We start from the raw sequence: 18,396 nt of genomic DNA, 5'->3' as shown, positions 1-18,396 counted from the left end.
CTTTAAAAGATCCCACGCTTTCTCGTAACTGCCAGCCTCAATTGCAAAATTTTGCAAATATCGACTAGCATCACCAACTATGCATGATTGCAAAAAATGCAATTTGTCGATGTCTTCGAGGGCCTTGTTATGGTGAACGAGAGCTTGAAACCTGTCGTGAAAAGCTCGTCAGGTGGTGTATGAACCATCAAACTTCGGTTCATCGTTTCGTGGAAGTCGGATTCCCGATGATGCTGCGACGACAGAATGGGGTGGAACACCCGCGGTTGTTGGAGCCGTAATAATTGGCGCGGATTTCTCTATAGCATCAACCAACACTGCCCGATGTTCCAGTTAAGTTCGTTAATTTGATCATACACCACCACTAATTCCTCTTGTTTCAGATTCTCTTCAAACAAACCTGCTCCAATAATGGCTTCGTGATATGATTTGGAAGTCAAAATGTCATCTTCCAACTTGCTCAGACGTCCCGAAGCATATGATTTTCCCTTACGCTCTTTTGGAGCTTTCTTAAAGTTGGTAAGATCTCTTATTAGTTTTTTTAAAATACCCTTTTGGAGTTTTCCTATTTGTAGCCTTTTGCTTCAGCCATAATAATTATTATATAATATACTAATTATTTTATGTATTAAAAAATAGGAATCACGACAAAAGAAGACAAGTTTACAACACGTAAATGAAGACTTACTGCTGCTGCCGTCCTATTTGATGAAAAGCTGATGTCAGGAGCCTCCGCTGATGATTTAATTTTTTTTTGAGTTATTTATGTTTAATTTATTAATTTATTTAGATTAAAATTTATTAATTTTAAGTTTATTTTTTAAGTAATTGTTGAAATTAAAAAAAACCACTTATTAAATGATAGAATTTTATGGAAATTCAAGTCTCGAGACGATATGTATATATATATATATATATATGAATTGTAAATTCGATCTTTCTTTTTAAATGTTTAAAGTTCAGGCACTCACTGCACACACTTATTGTTTAAATTGTTTTTTAAAGCCGATTCGTAAAAAAGGGCTCGAAGGACCAATGTATGATCCGTATGTAAGTATTAAAAAATTAATTAGGAATTGTGTAATTAAATACTTCAATATCGATCTATATGTAAAGTATAAATTATTAAGACAAAGGAAAAAACACCACTTCTTTGTTCAATCGATTTCTTTATTATAAAATAGAATGACAAGCAATTTTATGACTTTTGCCTTGTGGAACGCATTTGTAACTCCAAGGTTTGTTCGTATCTAGTTTAGGTTCGCACCGCCGCGCCGCCGCCCGCCGTCGCCTCTCCGTTTGGCATCCCTGTATGTTCGAACAACTTATAAGTCTAAGATTTAAGCAGATTCCCGTCTAATGCTTAACATTTTGACTAGTATCTCTCCAATAAATGCTCCAATGTTGTAAGACGTTTTTTTTAGTCAAAAATTCGATTTTTCTGAAAAACAAACCAATAGATTTTTGTTAAATTTTCTTTACATTTTTTTTTCTTAACTTTCTTAGGGCTTTTATATTTTAGAGGACAAACTGATTTTGCAGATACATTAAATTTAAAATGAAATTATATGTACTATGTTTAAACAAAATCTTTACATACAGGAGCAAGTTTGTGCGAAACAGTAGTAATTTTTGTTTTGTCTAGATGTTTGTGTTTCTAAATTTTTCTATTTCGCGATTTGTTTTGTATTCTAGATTTTTGCTTTCTAAATTATGTCTTTTGAGATATCAGATGGTTCCAAAAATGGGAGGATAAATTTTGAATGGATCTCTTAGTGAAAAAATAAATAACATTCTGGAATTAATAGATGCCTGAAAACGATCAGATCGAAGCCAAGAGGTCATGGCCTCGATCTTTATACCCAAAACTTGAATATAGTTTAAACGAATTTAATTATGAATTGAGCTTGTTTAAAATTTCAATTATTTTCCCTTTTGGAGGAGACCTTACTTTAACGAACAAGAACAAGAAACATCCTATCACTTTTTAGCTGTATGTCCCATTTTAAAATAATTGAGATTTGTATTCTTTAAAAAAAAAACAGTATTAAATGAAACAGAGAGAGCAAAACTGAAAAATCCTCGCCCGGAATCGGATTCGGCCTAAAACTGTAGGTCGCCTCCATTTCTGACAACATCACTAGTTGAGAGTTGTATATCACTAGGCCCTAGTTCTCAAGGGATTAATTAGCAACAGTCCATGAAGAAACACTGCCTAGTGACTTACAACTGTTAACCATTCCTGTGTGCGAGTAATGTTGTCAGAAATGAATAGAAGGGACCTACAGTTTATATGCCAAATCCGAACGGCTAATTTGAGAAAACACTTTTTATGACAAGAATTACTCTTGAAAGTTTTATCAATTCCTCGGAAGAGGCAGTACCCATGAAAAAAGTTAGGTGGCACAGGGAGGGATTGAACCCAAGATCTCTTGCATGACAGCACAACGCACTTTTTTTGTTTAATGCATTTTTATTAATTCAATCTTAAACCTATCTTAAAGCTAGACAAAAATTCATAAAACTAGTCTAAATAACCATAACTTGCAACTAACTTAATGGTCCCATACGGACACTCTAAGTTAAACTACGAGTATATCAAATAATACTAACGCCTTTCGGCCCTTAGATCTATGTTACTGTAATTCATTTTATTAATTTTTGTATTCATTAGAAAATTAAAAAAAAAAAGTAATATCAATATGGTTTTTATTTTTACTTAAAACTGCTTAAAATAAGTTCCTTAATATAAAAATTAAAGCTAATTTTAACTATCTATAAACTAGAACAACCATAGCAGCAAATCTAACTATCTAACAGTTTCTGGTTTTCATATTTTGTTGTCTTTTTTATATTTGTTTAATTTTTTTTTTATTCCATGTTTTTTTTATTTTTCTTTGTATTTTTTTTTGTGCCTTTTCTACTTAAAACTAAACCCTAAAACTATAACACAAGTATGTAAGCATCCAAAGCTTAAACCCCATCCCGACTACCCACTATCAAGTGCCGATTGAAGCCACCAAAACTGGTTCTCCTGCTTCACCCTATCAGTTCGGTCCCGTTCGGGCATAGCCCTACTGAACCGAAGAAGCTCTGCTCCACCTTGTGCCATGACACGACGTCCCGATTGTACAAGAGTCGCCTATCCACGATTCGTCGTCTGACGTGGTAGATTAGCGGAACTGCCAATCTATCCTGTATCAGACCGCATCTATCTAAAAATAGGAATTCCTCTGGTGGAATGAAGACGCTCAAGCGTGCACTCTCAAAATACTCGTCGTTTGGATATAACGCCCCGATAATTAAATTGTTGGTACTAGACATAGCTCTTGCAATGGGACCTCGAACGAGTTTATCACGAAATTGTCAATTCTGTACAGCGTCGTGAACACTGCCGCTCGAACACCCGAAACTTCTTCATCTGGAAAGGGGCAACTTTGAACCACACAGGACAACCATAAACGATCATCGAACGTATGAGGGCCATGTAGAATATTACCTTTACTCTGAGGTCAAGCCGACTGGTGTGAAACAGCCGTTTCGTCAGAGCGAAGGCTCCTCTGGCCCCGTTCTTTGTACTTTGGTATTTTGTCCGTTACATCGTTCGTTTTATTGTTTCGTCCATCAGTTGTAAATGTTGGTCAATTTCTGTATTTGTCAGGTTTCTGTAGTTTGGTGGGGCTATGTCGAACGAAGTTCATTCGCTAGGGCGTTGGTGAAACGAGGCCAGTACATCTTACTGTAATTGTAAGAATGCGTTGCAACGTATTCCTCCAACTCCACGCGTTCGTTCAGAATCTGCATTACAGCAGCCAGTCCGCAGTGATCACTGTCGTACTCGACTGTCTGTAAGCAGTTTCGAGGGTGATTACCCACTTTGTTTGTAACTGTCAGTCTGGTGTCGTACAGCAAAAGATCCAGAAAGGAGCCGCTTCTTGGATACGATGGCTTTTCAAAAGCCAGCAGGTCGACGCCATATTTAACTCTGTAAAGATTCATCAAATTAAAAGATGGTTACCTCTTGGATTACTATGTTGATTTCCCCAATCTTCATGTTTTGCGTTCAAAGATGCCAAGATGAAATAGTTTTCTTCCAAGCTCAGTTTATGTTCCCTAAAAAGAAACTCGTGTTCTGAAGCAAAGTAAGTAACCTGCGGAGCTCCAGCCGCAATCATATACATCCGCTTCCCTTGAGTGAGAGAGATGCATACAACGCAAACTTCTAGCGTCTTGAGCTTTCGCAATTCATTGTTGTATATGACTTTATAATTAATGCCTTTTCGTAAAGAGAGCGAGACCGCCCCCTTGAGTGGAGTCGGGACGGTCTCTTCTTACGATATTGTAATTTTTATGAGTCAATTTGTGTTTGTGGTTTAGCTAAGTTTCGCTAGCCATAAACACATCGGGACTGTAGTCTTTCAACAATTGGAACATATTGGCTCTTCGTTCAATCCTAATCAGTGAATTTACATTCACAGATAGGACTTTTAGGCGCGTCTCCGGCAGCGCGCCCATTATGGTCTAAATTGCGCCAGGCCAGGCAATGAAGAGTAGAGATGATCTACCCTTTTGCTTTGCTCCTTTATCTGACTTTGTAGCCCTGTTAGTTGACCTTGAATGCTCAGCAACAAGGCTACAATGTCAGGCTGTCCCTCTGGTGCCTTAAGCACAGGGGCCTTTGGGGCAACCGTTGGTGGAGCCTGTCTCGTGTTCCAATTCCCTGACCCCATTTGAGCGTAGGAAAATTTGGGATCAACGAATTTTTGTGTTGGAGTCGAACTGTTCGACTTCTTTCGGCTTTTTGACTGGCCTGTTTCTGTTTCATTTCATGGACCTAAGGGCAACCCCTATAGCTAGCGGGATGCATTTGGTTTCCACTAAGGACACACTTGAGCTGGGTTAAATCCTCAACCCGCTCATTCCCCAGCTTGAATTCTACTTCGCTGTGGGTTTCTGATCACCTGACACAGCGCAACTGCATATTGCAGTTGACTTTGGCATGGCCAAACCTCTGGCACTTCGTACATTGTAAAATGTCGTCGTGCCTTTTTAATAAGTCCCAGTGTACAGCTTTATAGTCCAGTCCAACGCAGTAACCATCCCAACGCAGTAACCATCTCGCTACGGGTACTACATTATACTTATGCGGTTTTATTTGAACCTATATGAAGTTTGGGTTAAAATTATCATAGTTGCTTGACTTTCAATGAAAGGCTTTCATTAAATAGAAAAATGATCAGAACTTCTTTAATTTTACGTAGTGGTTTAAAAGAGTCGTACATATTTTATAAAATTTTAAAAAGCTATAGACACCAAAAATCTAATAATTGAACTCGAATTGCAACTAAATTACGCTTTGAAACTTTTTTAAATTACAATAACATTTTCTTTTAAATCTTTTAAAATTCCGCCGTACCAAAGAGAGAAAATCAAAATATAATGTCTACCTATTCAAACACTTGGCTTGTGGTGACACACCATTTATTTGTACGTTTTAGAAAAATAACCTATTGATGTTCTGCTGCAAAAACCTATATTCAAAACATAAACAATCGAGATGGAATGTCGGCTTGCCAATATGTACATATTACCATTTAGTCATATTTTTTTCTGTGTGTCACAAATGTATATTTTGCTCTTTAAATAAAAATGCATGAATAATCTCAAAATTAGGTTTTGTACTTTTGCAGTCTCGAGATTGAGGGATTTTCTCCCTTCTTCTCGAACTGGCCTTAAGTATAGATTTTTTCAAAGGTACACTGCCTCTAAAATATAATTGAATAAAATTCAAATTTATTTTGAACTTATCTTGTATGTTGAAGAAGTATATTATTTACATATAAACCGTATATGTAGTTGAAACTTATTGAACTACAAAATTTTACCCAAAATTATTGGCTTATTCGTTCGTACATTCAGCAATAGTTAGTGTCGAAAACAAAACTGAAAATAAAAATAAGTTAAGAATATTACTTATTATTTTGAATATTTGGAAGTACCTTATTTTTAATATCTGTTTCCAATCATGTTTTTTGGGGGTTTCAATACACGAAGGTGATCGGTGGAGGAGAAATTTGTGTTTCCGGATAAAGTTGAAGCACCGGTATAAGTGGCAATATTTGTGGTAACGAAAGTTGTACAGGCTGATCATGTGTATGTATGTAGTGTATGTTTACATCTTCTTCCAATTCATCATAATTTGAATGCGGATAGTGTTGCCATCCATCATTATCATAATCGCTAGGATCCTTCAGCCATGGATGATTAAATAAATTTGTTTCCAAGTCTTCTGATGCATTCGAATTTTGAAGAAAAACTTTAAAAAAGAAAACAACAATTTATTAAAATTGTTTCGAAACAAATTAAAATCAAAAAGTCACCTAAAAAGTATAGTATCACAATACAATTTACAAAGCACTGTTTCATTTTCAAAATAAGCACAAGAAGCTTTTAAGTCTTAAAGTGAATTTTCTATCAATTTATAGAATTTATAAAAACAACGAATTGAATTTGCCACAAAAATAAAACTTGTTTAAGTTTTACGACTTCGTGACTAAGGTAAATTTGGTTTTTACATTTCTGTTCTAATCGTTTAATTATCTTTTTATTTTTTCCTATACGTTAACTCTTAACTTTTGCTAAACAAACATTTTTCGTTACTTTTGTGCTATCGAATTTCTAAAGTAATTGTTTAGTACAGGGTTGCTAATTTTTTGAATATTTCTTTTACTCATTTTTCACCAAAGACTTTGCCTTTTCAATAACATCATTTTAAGATGGTATATAGAAGGTCACCTCGTTAAGAATACGCAGACTTATTGCACATCGTGCATTTCGTGATTTGTTCTGTAAATTTAATCGTCCAAATGTGCGTACAATCAAAAAGATCGTTCAAAACTGTAGGAGATGTGAATACAGTATGCTCGTAGAGCTCATTCTCTACAAAATATTGCTGCTGTTTGCGACAGTTTGCTGAAGAGCCGTCCAACTCAACTCGTAGTCGTGCCCAACAATCGCACGTCTAACTCAACAATAATTCAAGATCTAAAGGATGGCATAATTCGGCACGTTAACGGCATAGAACCTAGTTTCCACTAAGGCACCTCTCCTTATCCAGATGGCAGCGGAGGAATTGCCGAAATGGAATCAACGATGGCGTCTACAGTTCCAGTTAGATTGAACTACTTCTTCGTCTTATTCGGAGCCCAGGCCTAGGCTCCCTATTCTTGGAGTTATACTTAGGATTGGCCCTTCAGGTTGGCGGTTGTGCCGTCGGAGTGACTTCGTGGCCACGTAAAAGCCTCATAGTTGCGAAGCACCAACAAGCCTCGGATACGGACTGATTTACTGTTGACAACCTACGCAAACGAATTAAGGACAACGAACTTCAGATATGCAAGTGGAATGTTAGGTCCCTTAACAGACCACGTGCAGCTGAAGAATTAGCGGAGGCCCTAGACTTCTATAAAGCATGCATCACCGCCATCCAGAAAATACGATGGAATGGGCCGGGCAAAAAGAGAATGAAAAACTGCGATATTTACTATGGTGAGTGCTACCACGAAAACCACCAGCGCTAAATTCGGCAATATTAGCCTGATATGCGTGCGAAGATATGTTCTTCGAGCTCTTAGACAAAACATGTGAGCAGTGTCCTAGTAACGATATTAAAATAATCCTGGGCGATTTTAATACCAAGCTAGGAAGGTAAGAAATTTTTGGTGGAATAATCGGGAAGAACAGCCTGCACGACAACTTACTCTTCCGATTCAAGCTCATAGATTTTGCTGGGGGCGAAACGTCATGGTAGCCAGTACGCGTTTTATACACCTCAGCATTCACAAAGGAACTTGAACTTCTCCAGATCAATCTACCGTTTTCTTTGGACTAAGAAAGCAATTGAGTGGTATGGTCCTCTCTCGAGGGACCAAAGTGTTGTTGTTCTGAGTTAAATGAAAAAGTAAGTTTAATTTGGAATTATAATTTTAAATGGAAACAATGAAAAAAGGATATAAATGAAACACACTCTTTGAACGTTATAATAGAAGTAACAATTCTTTTATTCGTGACCTTTTGTCACCTTCAACTTCTTAACAATTTTTATAACACATATACAAATAATTCAATTACATAAAATATTTAACGAAGGACGACATCGGGTAGCGTTCTGAGTTAATCTTGGCGGCAGCATCCAACAGTTGCTATATAAGACCCTTATCATCCTCGTACTGCTATACGGTGCAGAAGCATGGACTATGACAAAAGCGGATGAAAGCACCTTGGATCGGTTCGAGAAAAAAGTTCTTCGTGTGATCTACGGTCCCGTATGCGTCGAAGGGAGTGGAGGAGAAGATGGAACGACGAGCTTATCAGCGACGTAGACCTAGCCAGAAGGGTAACAGTCCAACGACTAAGATGGCTGGGGCACGTAGAGCGCATGGAAACCATTGCTCCGGTCGGGAAAGTCTTTGCGTCCACACAAACAGGACAACGCAGTAGAGGAAGACCGCGGATCAGGTGGCGTGCACAAGTGGAAAGTGATCTCACCCATCTTGGAGCGTGAAACTGGAGACATCTACCTAGGGACCGAGCTAAATGGAGAAGTTTGTTGGGTGAGGCCCTAGTTCCCACTGGACTGTAGCGCCACCTTAACCGTTGATCACACGAAGAACTTTTCTCTCGATTCGACCCAAGGTGCTTTCATCCGCTTTAGACATAGTCCATGCTTCTTCACCATATAGCAGGACGGGGATGATAAGAAACAGCGGTTAGCAAAAGTTATTCTGCGTTTGATCTCAGCACTGGTGTAATTTTCTGCGTTTACAGCGGAGCATAGATATACGAAGTACTTGACTACCTCAAAGTTACGTCTGTCGATAGTGACGTTTTGATTTTGACCAAGACGTCTGTGTTGTATGTCCTTTCTTGACGACATCATGTACTTTGTTTTGCCTTCATTAACCGTTAAACCCATTATGCCGCCTGTGCCAGGCTGAGTTCTTCCGATTATGTCAGTGTCATCAGCATATGCTAGTAATTGTACAGACTATTGAAAGATAGCCTTTAGTTTTGACGTGTGAGCTCTGCACTATTCTTACAAGCACGATATTAAACAAATCACATGACAGCGCATCACCTTGTTTAAAACCTTTTTTGACATCGAAAGGTTGTATTAAGTTGTTTCCAACCTTTATGGAGCAGCGTGAATTCTCAATGGTCATCCTGCATAAACGGACGAGGGACAGGGATGCCAAAACTAGACATGGCTCTATACAGCTCGTCCCTGTAGATGCTGTCATATGCGGCCTTGAAATCGATGAAAAAATGGTGGGCGTCGATTTGGTGTTCTGGGATTTTTTCCAGGATCTGCCTTTATGTGATTATTTGATCGACTGTGGACTTTCCTGGTCTAAAACAACACTGATAAGGACCTATCAGGTTGTTGAAGATAGGCTTTAGACGTTCACATATTACGGCAGAGAAAATTTTACAGGCTATGTTAAGTAGACTGATTCCTTTGTAGTTGGTGCAGTTTGGAGGGTCTCCTTTTTTCAGGATCGGACAAACAATACTGAGGTTCCATTCATCGGGCATGTTTCCTTCGGACCATATCTTACAGATAAGTTGGTGCATGCTCCTAACCAACTTATCTCCAGCTGCTTTAAAGAGCTCGGCATTCAAGCCATCCGCTCCAGCGGACTTCAGCTTAGATATGGCAATCTTTACTTCGTCTAAGTCGGGAGGACTGGCCTGACAGCGGAATTCAGTTCGTCGTCGCCGTTATACAATCTGCAGAAGTGGTCCTTCCATATCCTCAGCATTGACTGTAGTTCCACTATGATGTTTCCAATTTAGTCTTTGCAGCCTTCGGTTCTAGGTTTATGTACCTGTGAATTTCGTTTCACCTGTTCATAAAACTTTCGAACTTCATTCCAGCTTTTAAACCTTTCAACATCTTCGACCGCACGCTTCTCATGCCCTCTCTTTTTCCTTCTAAGAAGTCGGCGTTCCTCTCGCCTCTTCTGCTCATAGAGCTCATGAGCAGCTCTCGGCCTTTTATGCAGCGCCGCTTTGCGTGCCTTTTGTTTGGCTGCATTTGCCTGCCGACTTTCCTCATCAAACCAGGGGTTCCTTGTTGGTGGCTGTTTGAAACCCAGCACGTCAAAGACGGCTTCTCTGATTGCATCTTGGCAATGTTGCCACTGGTTTTCGTTACATTGTGTTGGCGGCAGAGAACTTCGAGAGAGGTTACTTGTAGCTCGGTCGGAAAAGGATTTGGCGGTCTCTTGCGATTGTAGCCGTTCAACGTTGTACCTTCTCCCAGCTCCTCCCTGTCTTGCCTTGGGTCTGGAAATCCAAAGTGCTGCCTCGGCTACAACAAGGTAGTGGTCCGAGTCGATGTTACCTCCTGGGAAAGTTCGTACATCCATGATGCTGGAAACGTATCTGGCGTCGATGGCAATATGGTCAATCTGGTTGACGGTAGATTGATCTGGAGAAGTTCAAGTTCCTTTGTGGATGTTGAGGTGTGGAAAAAGCGTACTGGCTACCATGACGTTTCGCCACACAGCGAAATCTATGAGCCTGAATTCGTTGTCGAAAGTGTTGTCGTGTAGGCTGTTCCTTCCGATTATTCCACTACAGATGTCTTCCCTTCCTAGCTTGGCAAAAATCGCCCAGGACACTTTTAATATTGTAGCTAGGACACTGCTCATATGTTTTGTCAAAGAGCTCGAAAAACATATCTTTGGTGTTGTCGTCTTTCTCTTCTGTGGGGCGTGCGCGTATATCAGGCTAATATTGCCGAATTTAGCCTTGATGGCTCCAATGACGAAGCCGCATCCAAATAAGCTCTGTTGGTTTTCATGGTAGCAATCACCATAGTAAATATCGCAGTTTTTCATCCTATTTTTGCCCGGCCCATCCCATTTCCTGGATGGCGGTGATGTCTGCTTTATAGCGGTCTAGGGCCTCCGCTAATTTTTCGGCCGCACGTGTTCTGTTAAGGGACCTAACATTCCATGTGCATATCCGAAGGTCGTTGTCCTTAATTCGTTTGCGTTGGTTGTCAACAGTAAATCCGTCCGTATCCGAGTCTTATTGGTGCTTCGCAACTATGAAGCTTTTACGTGGCCAACCTGGAGGGCCAAATCCTAAGTATAACTCAAAGGATGGGGAGCCGGATAAAACCGCTCCTTATAGGCCTGGGCTCCGAATAAGTCGAAGAAGTCCTATAAGGTGTTCACTAAGTAGTTCAACCTTAGTGGAATTGTAGACGCCACCGTTGATTTCATCTATAGAATTCGTCCGCTGCCGCCTGGATAAGGAGTGGTGCCTTAATGGAAACACCTCTCCCCCCTCTCTCGTTTGCTGCCCCCAACAACTTTCCACTGGGGTTGGAACCCAATCTCCAGTTGAGGTACTAGGCACCCGATGTTCACCACGGGGAGGTGAAGTAGGAGTTGATAGACAGATGTGGGTTTTGAGAAAGACCTGTGTCCTCTTGAATGCACATGTCTACCATTTGAATGGTTTCATAGAACAATTATTTTGCGTTTAAATTTTCTAAGGAACTAATGAATGAATGAATGAGGAACACTTTAAATAGTTATTTTTCTAAACCAGGTCTTATGTTGTCTCAGTCATATTTGATGGAAATAAATTCCAAATTGTTATAATTGTAATTTTAGAAATATCCATTTTTTAATAGGATGTGTCAAAAATTGGTCATTTTGAAGATTTTTTCAAAAAAATATATATAAGTTAAGAAAAAGTTTCTTTTGAAAACTGTAAAAATTTGAAAATTTGCAAAACTCTGTTTTAAAGGTTGCAAACTCCTTAAGTTTTTGGAGGAAAGGATTTTTGCCCTTAGAGCACTGAATTAGCACAAAAAGAGCCCTAAGTTCTTATTATCATTAGAATTTTTTGCTAAGTTTTCAGTTATAAAAATACATATAGTAGTATAACAATAGATGCTATAGATTCATATGCATTTAAAACGGACTGAGCGGTAAAGCATCTTGCACATGAGCTACGAACTGCGAACTGTGGATGTTCGCATTTTAGACTTTGCTTTGACATGAGCTTTATTTTTATTCGCAGACAACAAACAAAACAAAAGTGGTATAATCTTGAGGTTATGCTGCGTGCGAACAATTTATTCGTTGCATTGTGGATGGTATGTGGAACGCAAATAGAGTTTGACAGTTCGTAGTAACCTCAGTGCAATTCGTTACTACCAAATTGTTTGTTCGTCCATTAGTTCATTCGTTGTTCGCTCTCATGTGCAAGGCCCGTAAGGCGTACGCCCACTTTTCTATCTTAATTGGTTGTTAAATAATTTTTAACAAGATTTTAAAAGGTACATTGCATCTTACCATCTTTAGGGACTATTCACATGAGAGTGACAAACGAATGAAAGTACATTATGACATTTCTTTCAAATGGTTTGTTTTTATTCGCCATTACTAGAATGACATTTTTAGGTTTACCCGCGTACGAACATTTCATTCGTTGAAGTGTGGATCGTATGTGAAACGCGAATTGAGTTTGACAGTTCGTTACAATCCGATTGCAATTCGCAAAGAACAAACTATTTGCTTAATTTGTTCCTTAAGTTCATATTAAGCTACCTTTTTGTTTACAAATTGCACAGAATTAAGGTTTATAAAATGGTTAACATGACATTCATTCATTCATTCGTCGTCGAAAATTCAACACCGTCTGGGACAGCATACATATTTTGTCCTCAATAAAAAAAAACATAATATTCTTTATTCTTTTATTTTTTACACAAGAAAAACTTGTCCATTTAGAAACTACCTAACAACTTGCATGTTCTTCACCAAAACTAAAAAAGAAAGGAAAAATAAAAGTACAATTTTGTATTGTCCTTGATCATCCTTTTGTCTTTCAGACAAATGAAATCAAACGAATCTCTTCGTTCACTTCAGCTTAAAAATGTCAAATATTGTAATTTATTACCCAGTTTCCTGTTTCTTTGGGGTTGAATGCTTTGGCCGGCTGACTGAATGCAATTATTGTTAGGGTTGTTATATGGATACGAATTCTGGTCATTTATTCTATACCTATAGATATACAGCTATAGTTTAATATAATAATGGTTCATTCACGTACAAATGTAGACACACATAAAATGCTTATATATTTCCTCATACCTACATTTACGTAGGTATAGTCTAAAATTATTGCCAACCCTATTATGGTCTAGCACCTAAAGGTAACTAACATTCCTTGTACCTTTAGCTTACATTGAAATTGACACAGACAAAGACTTGATTTATCGGTAATTAATTTATAATCGAATAGCAAGTGGTACAAATAATAGTTATGTCAGCAAATAATTGAAAAGATTTAAGCAGAATTCTTAAAAAATAATTCAGTCAAATCGCAAAAACGTTTTTATGTAGTTTTAATTTTTTTATATAGAAAACTTTTTTTAAGTCGAACGTAAATTTTTACCAAGTTTAAGTATTGTTTTTTTAGGTTTTTATTTTTTGTTAAAAAAACTATCCATTCGATTTCTCTCAAAATATTATCGAATGTTGAAAACAATATTTCTTATAAGTAAAAATTAGTTTGAAGCCATAATTTCAAATTTTTGAAAAGACATTTTTCTGTTGAAAATCATTTTTCGCCAACTTTTGTTAAGATTTTTAGGTTTTTAATTTTATGTAAAAAACTGTCAATTCGATTTTTCTCACAATTTCACCAAATGTTGAAAACATTATTTGTTGTTTCAAAAAATTGTTTTTGAGATGAAATCATATTTTAATCATACAATTTTCGAGGTGGCATTTTTTTTTCCAGTTTGTTTGATATATAAAAAAACCGTTACTTGGTTTATTCAGCTTAATATAAGCTATCATAACTTAACTTAACTTAACACTAGCTTTTTTTTTTTGCAGTTCTTGTTATCAGTTTTCAACATTAATTCATGTGGGCCCTAAGGCCCACATAAAAGCTCTTTAATGTACAAGAACTAACAATTTTGATTTTATATGACTTAAAATTACAAAGGACGAGGAATTCGGACTCAAAAAGGGAGAAAGTAAAGGGTATCTTTCAGATGGGATTTGGAAATGTTGAAATCGAAGACTACCATAGCAGCGTTGCAGTGACGAAGAATTCTGGACATTGGTTCAAAGTGCCCGTAATTAGTGCGGTGATGAGGTATATAGAAAAGGGAAACAGATCGCAGATTTCGAGGGTTGGTGTTAAGACGAATATCACTCAGGAGTGCCAGGGAATCTATATTGCCCATTAACAATTGGTGAGCAAATAATATATCAGCGTTTTTGCGTCTAATATATAAGGGCTGCAAACCTATCAGTTTTAGTCGATCGGCATAAGGAGGCAAGTTGGATGTATCATCCCAGGGGAGGCCACTTAAGGCAAATCGAACGAAACGTCTTTTAACATTTTCAATTCTGAGTGAAAGGTTTTCATAAAAGGGAGACCATACTTGGCATGCACATTCAAGATGAGGACGGACTAGGGAAATGTAAAGCACTTTAGTTACATAGGGGTTGGAAAATTCTTTTGACCATCTCTTAATAAAACCGAGAGATGTATTAGCTTTATTAATAATTTGGTCAAAATGGGAATAGGAATTCAGGTGTTTGTCACACATAATACCAAGATCACTAATAGAATCGACTACGTTGACGGCGTCAGTAAGGAAGTAGTATACTCTATGAGATGGGATGTAATCAGTGTATACAACATCAACTTCTTTGCCATTCTCAAGGGCTGACAAAACTTTGGATATAAATTCAATTAAGTTAGTCGTAGTGGATCTACCTTTAAGAAAACCATTTTGAGCGGGGGAGAATAAAAGCTTGCAATGGAAATAAACGGAATCATAAACTAAGCTTTCAAAAAGTTTTGGAATGCATAAAAGCTTAGCAATAGGTCTATAATTGTTAATTTCAGTTTTATTGTCTTGTTTATGAATGGGAAATATAAATGAATCTTTCGATATATGAGGAAACACACCTTGGGAAAGAGAGAGTTCAAAGAGTGCAGTTAGAGACTTTGACAGAGAATGCATACATTTTTTTAGAACCACTGATGGGACGCCATCGATCGGGACCAGGGCTAAAGTTTTCTTTGAGGCTTACGATTTTGGCAAGTACCATTTCTTATCAGTTATTGTAAACGATGAAAGAGAGGTTTGAGTGCAACCATCTAAATAGCTTAAGTAGTGGGGATCAGGATCATGAAGATGTTCAGTATACGATTGGCTAAAGTATTTAGCAAATAGATTTGATATGGTTGTTGGATCAGAGGAGATTATGTTGGAAAAACTCATTGAAGGTGGAAACCCATCAGATTTTCGTTTGACATTTATAAACTTGAAAAATTTCCTTGCATCAGAAAGAAGGTTATTTTCCATTTGGTTAAGGTATTGGTTATAAAGGGATTCCCTTAATTCAGAGAAAGAATTGTAGGCGGGAATATAGTTGTTGTGATCAGTATCAGATTTGGACTGTAAAAAGATCTTACAAAGCTTGTTACGGGTATTTCTTAGGCTACGTAGCTCTCTGTTGTACAAAGGGGGAGCAGAGGTGAAATCTTTTCTACGAGAGAACGGTACTGATTCTTCAATACTGTACGAAAGAATCAAATAAAACCAAACTGTAAGGGACTCAACTGTTAAGTGGAGGGATCTTAATTCAAAGTCGTCTGAGCTAAGAAGATTGTTAAGTTTGGAGAAATCAGACCTATGAAAATCATAACAAAAAAGTTGTTTTCAAATTCAATGGGGAAGAAAAGATAATGGGGAGGACGATAGCGATCCAAGGTTGAGAGAAGGTAAGGGCTCGGAGAGACAACACAGTTATCGCAATCAGATGAGAATATGAGATCGAGGTGTCTCCCCATAAAGTTTGCTACTCCATTTAGATCAATGAACAGCGATTTAGATTCAGAAGAGATGTTAGTTGAAAAGAAGGATGTCTGATCATCTGAGGTGGACCAATTTAGATGGGGAAGATTAAAGTCTCCAAGAACGATGAATAAATCATTAGGTTGCACAAGTTCAAGCAGATAATCAATGGCATTAACAGCGGCTTGGTATGCTTTAATTTGTTGGGCTGGTCGAATGTAACAACAAAGAACAAAAAACCAAAACTTAGGCAGTGCAATCTTAGCTGATACACCTTCAAATTCGATTGAAGTGGGAATACGGAGTAATGAGCTTTCAAAATTACTAGTGCGATAGCTAAAAGCACACCACGACCGTGTGTATTACTCGCATATTCTACGACATCCATTCGATAGATGGAATAGTCGATAGTGAAGAGTTCAGTACTAAGGATATCAGGTGTGAGGTTGGTTTCGGTAAGGGCAAGGATGTCACAAGGAAGGTTTTGGGAGTTATTAAAGACGGCAGAAGTTTTAGACCTTAACCCTCTTACATTTTGATAGTAAAGGCTAAGGCATTTAGGTTTAGTGGTCTTTAGGTTAGGAGCGATAATATTTCTTCATATCTGTACGGGATTTTTGAATATGAGATAGTCGTTTTGAAGAGATAAACGGCGCAAAAGAGGTTCGGTCTACTATCACTTTTAAGGAGAAATTTCAAGGCCATCATGAAATTTCAAGAATATTTCCATAAGGTTCGTTTATAATATAAAATTTGATTCAAGTCTCTAGCGTTTTTGGTTCGTAAGATATTTAGGGTTAACCAAAATGTTCACCTTTTTTTTTTAACTGCTATGGTAAAAAAAACCACCCACGCAATTTTCTTGAGAGCCCTTTCTTCATCTTTCTGCATTACTATTCAGTATAACAAAATTTATTTGAAGTCGATATATCTTCTGGTTTTTGAGCTATGGACGACGAAAAAAAGTCGGACGTACGAACGTACGTGCACGCACGCACAGACATCTTTCTAAAAATTTTGTATTTCTTCTCTATAGACCCTGAAACGTCGAGAAATGTCAACATTTTTAATTTGACAAATCGGACCCATTACAATAACTTTCTATGGGAAGTTAAAAAGAAATATCGCATGAAAAAAACATTGTATGTGTGTTTTGTTAAATTTTACTTTTGAAGCCTCAAAATGGATAATCCTATACAATATACTCGTCTCTTTGGTAAAAAAAATTCGGTTGCTTGCAATTTTATTGATTTTTGAAACGTCATTAATAAGATTTTTAATATCTCTTAGAAACAATTCGATACATAAGAAAGGAGATCCTCTTAATTGCGCCAACTACAGAGGCATCAGTCTCCTTAACATTGCGTATAAGATCCTTTTCGCTGCATTATGTGAATGTCTGAAGCCGTTCGTCAACAACCTGATTGGTCCTCATCAGTGTGGCTTCAAACCAGGAAAGTTCACTATCGACCAAATATTCACATTACGGTAGATTTTGAAAAAAACCCAGGAACTTCAAATCGATACCCACCATCTTTTCATCGATTTTAAAGCGGCGTATGACAGCATCTATAGGGAAGAGCTCTACAGAGCAATGTCTAGTTTTGGCATCCCTGTCAAGCTTTGTGCAGAATGACGATGGAGAATGCACGCTGCTTTATCAAGGTCGGAAAGGATCTTACCGATGCATTTGATGTCAAAAAAGGTTTTAGACAAGGCGATGCACTGCCACGCGACTTCTTCAACATCGTTCTGGAAAGAACTGTGCAAAACTCAACCATCAACAGTGCGAGACACAATCTTCCAAAGGTCCATCCAATTACTCGGATACGCAGATGATATTGACATAAATGGAAGATCAAAGCGTGATGTTAGTGGAGCGTTTTTGAGCATTGCGAAGGGAGCGAAGAAGATGGGTTTAGTGGTCAATGAGGGCAAGACCAAGTATATGCTGTCATCAAAAATAGACACTGAACAACGACGTCTTGGACAAAACGTCACTGTGGACAGCTATAACTTTGAGGTAGTTAAGGACTTTGTCTTTCCAGGCACCGCTATTAACACACTTATCATCCCGGTTCTCATTTAAGGCGCTGAGGCCTGGACCCTGTCAAAGAAAGATGAGAGCGTCTTAGGATGGTTCGAGAGAAAAATTCTTCAGGTGGGAGAGGACCTCAACCAACTTGGCGTGCGAAACTGGAGACACATGATGGTTGAGGCACAGACTGTAGCGCCACCTTAAGTAAAGTAAGTAAGAAACAATTCACCTGTGTAAGGTTTTTTTTAAAGCGGGTAAATATACAACCAAAATTCAAAATTCCAAAACAAAAACACATTTAATCAAACAAATATCAAAATTGGATATTTATTTCTTATTTTTGAAAAACAAGTTAATCAAACTACACCTTCCAGACTATTTGAGAATGTAATCAAAATTATTGATTTTAAATTCACCTAATATTTTATTTACCTCTTGCTTCAGAATT

The 18,396-nt window shown here is 37.7% G+C and overlaps 1 long non-coding RNA gene across 1 annotated transcript; it reads right to left on the bottom strand.

Moving 5' to 3' along the window:
* Nucleotides 1–5,658: 5,658 nt before the first annotated feature.
* Nucleotides 5,659–6,491, bottom strand: LOC129942503 (uncharacterized). Its single transcript, XR_008781045.1, has 3 exons — nt 6,381–6,491; nt 6,000–6,316; nt 5,659–5,943 (listed from the first exon to the last, which is right to left on the bottom strand). It is a non-coding gene; the product is annotated as an uncharacterized LOC129942503 (long non-coding RNA).
* Between the last annotated feature and the right edge of the window lie 11,905 nt (nt 6,492–18,396).

This window comes from Eupeodes corollae, chromosome 1 (genome assembly GCF_945859685.1).
Source record: "Eupeodes corollae chromosome 1, idEupCoro1.1, whole genome shotgun sequence".
NCBI lineage: Eukaryota > Metazoa > Arthropoda > Insecta > Diptera > Syrphidae > Eupeodes > Eupeodes corollae.
The sequence above is the reverse complement of the archived record's forward strand: the minus strand, read 5'-3'. Positions and strand labels throughout refer to the sequence as shown.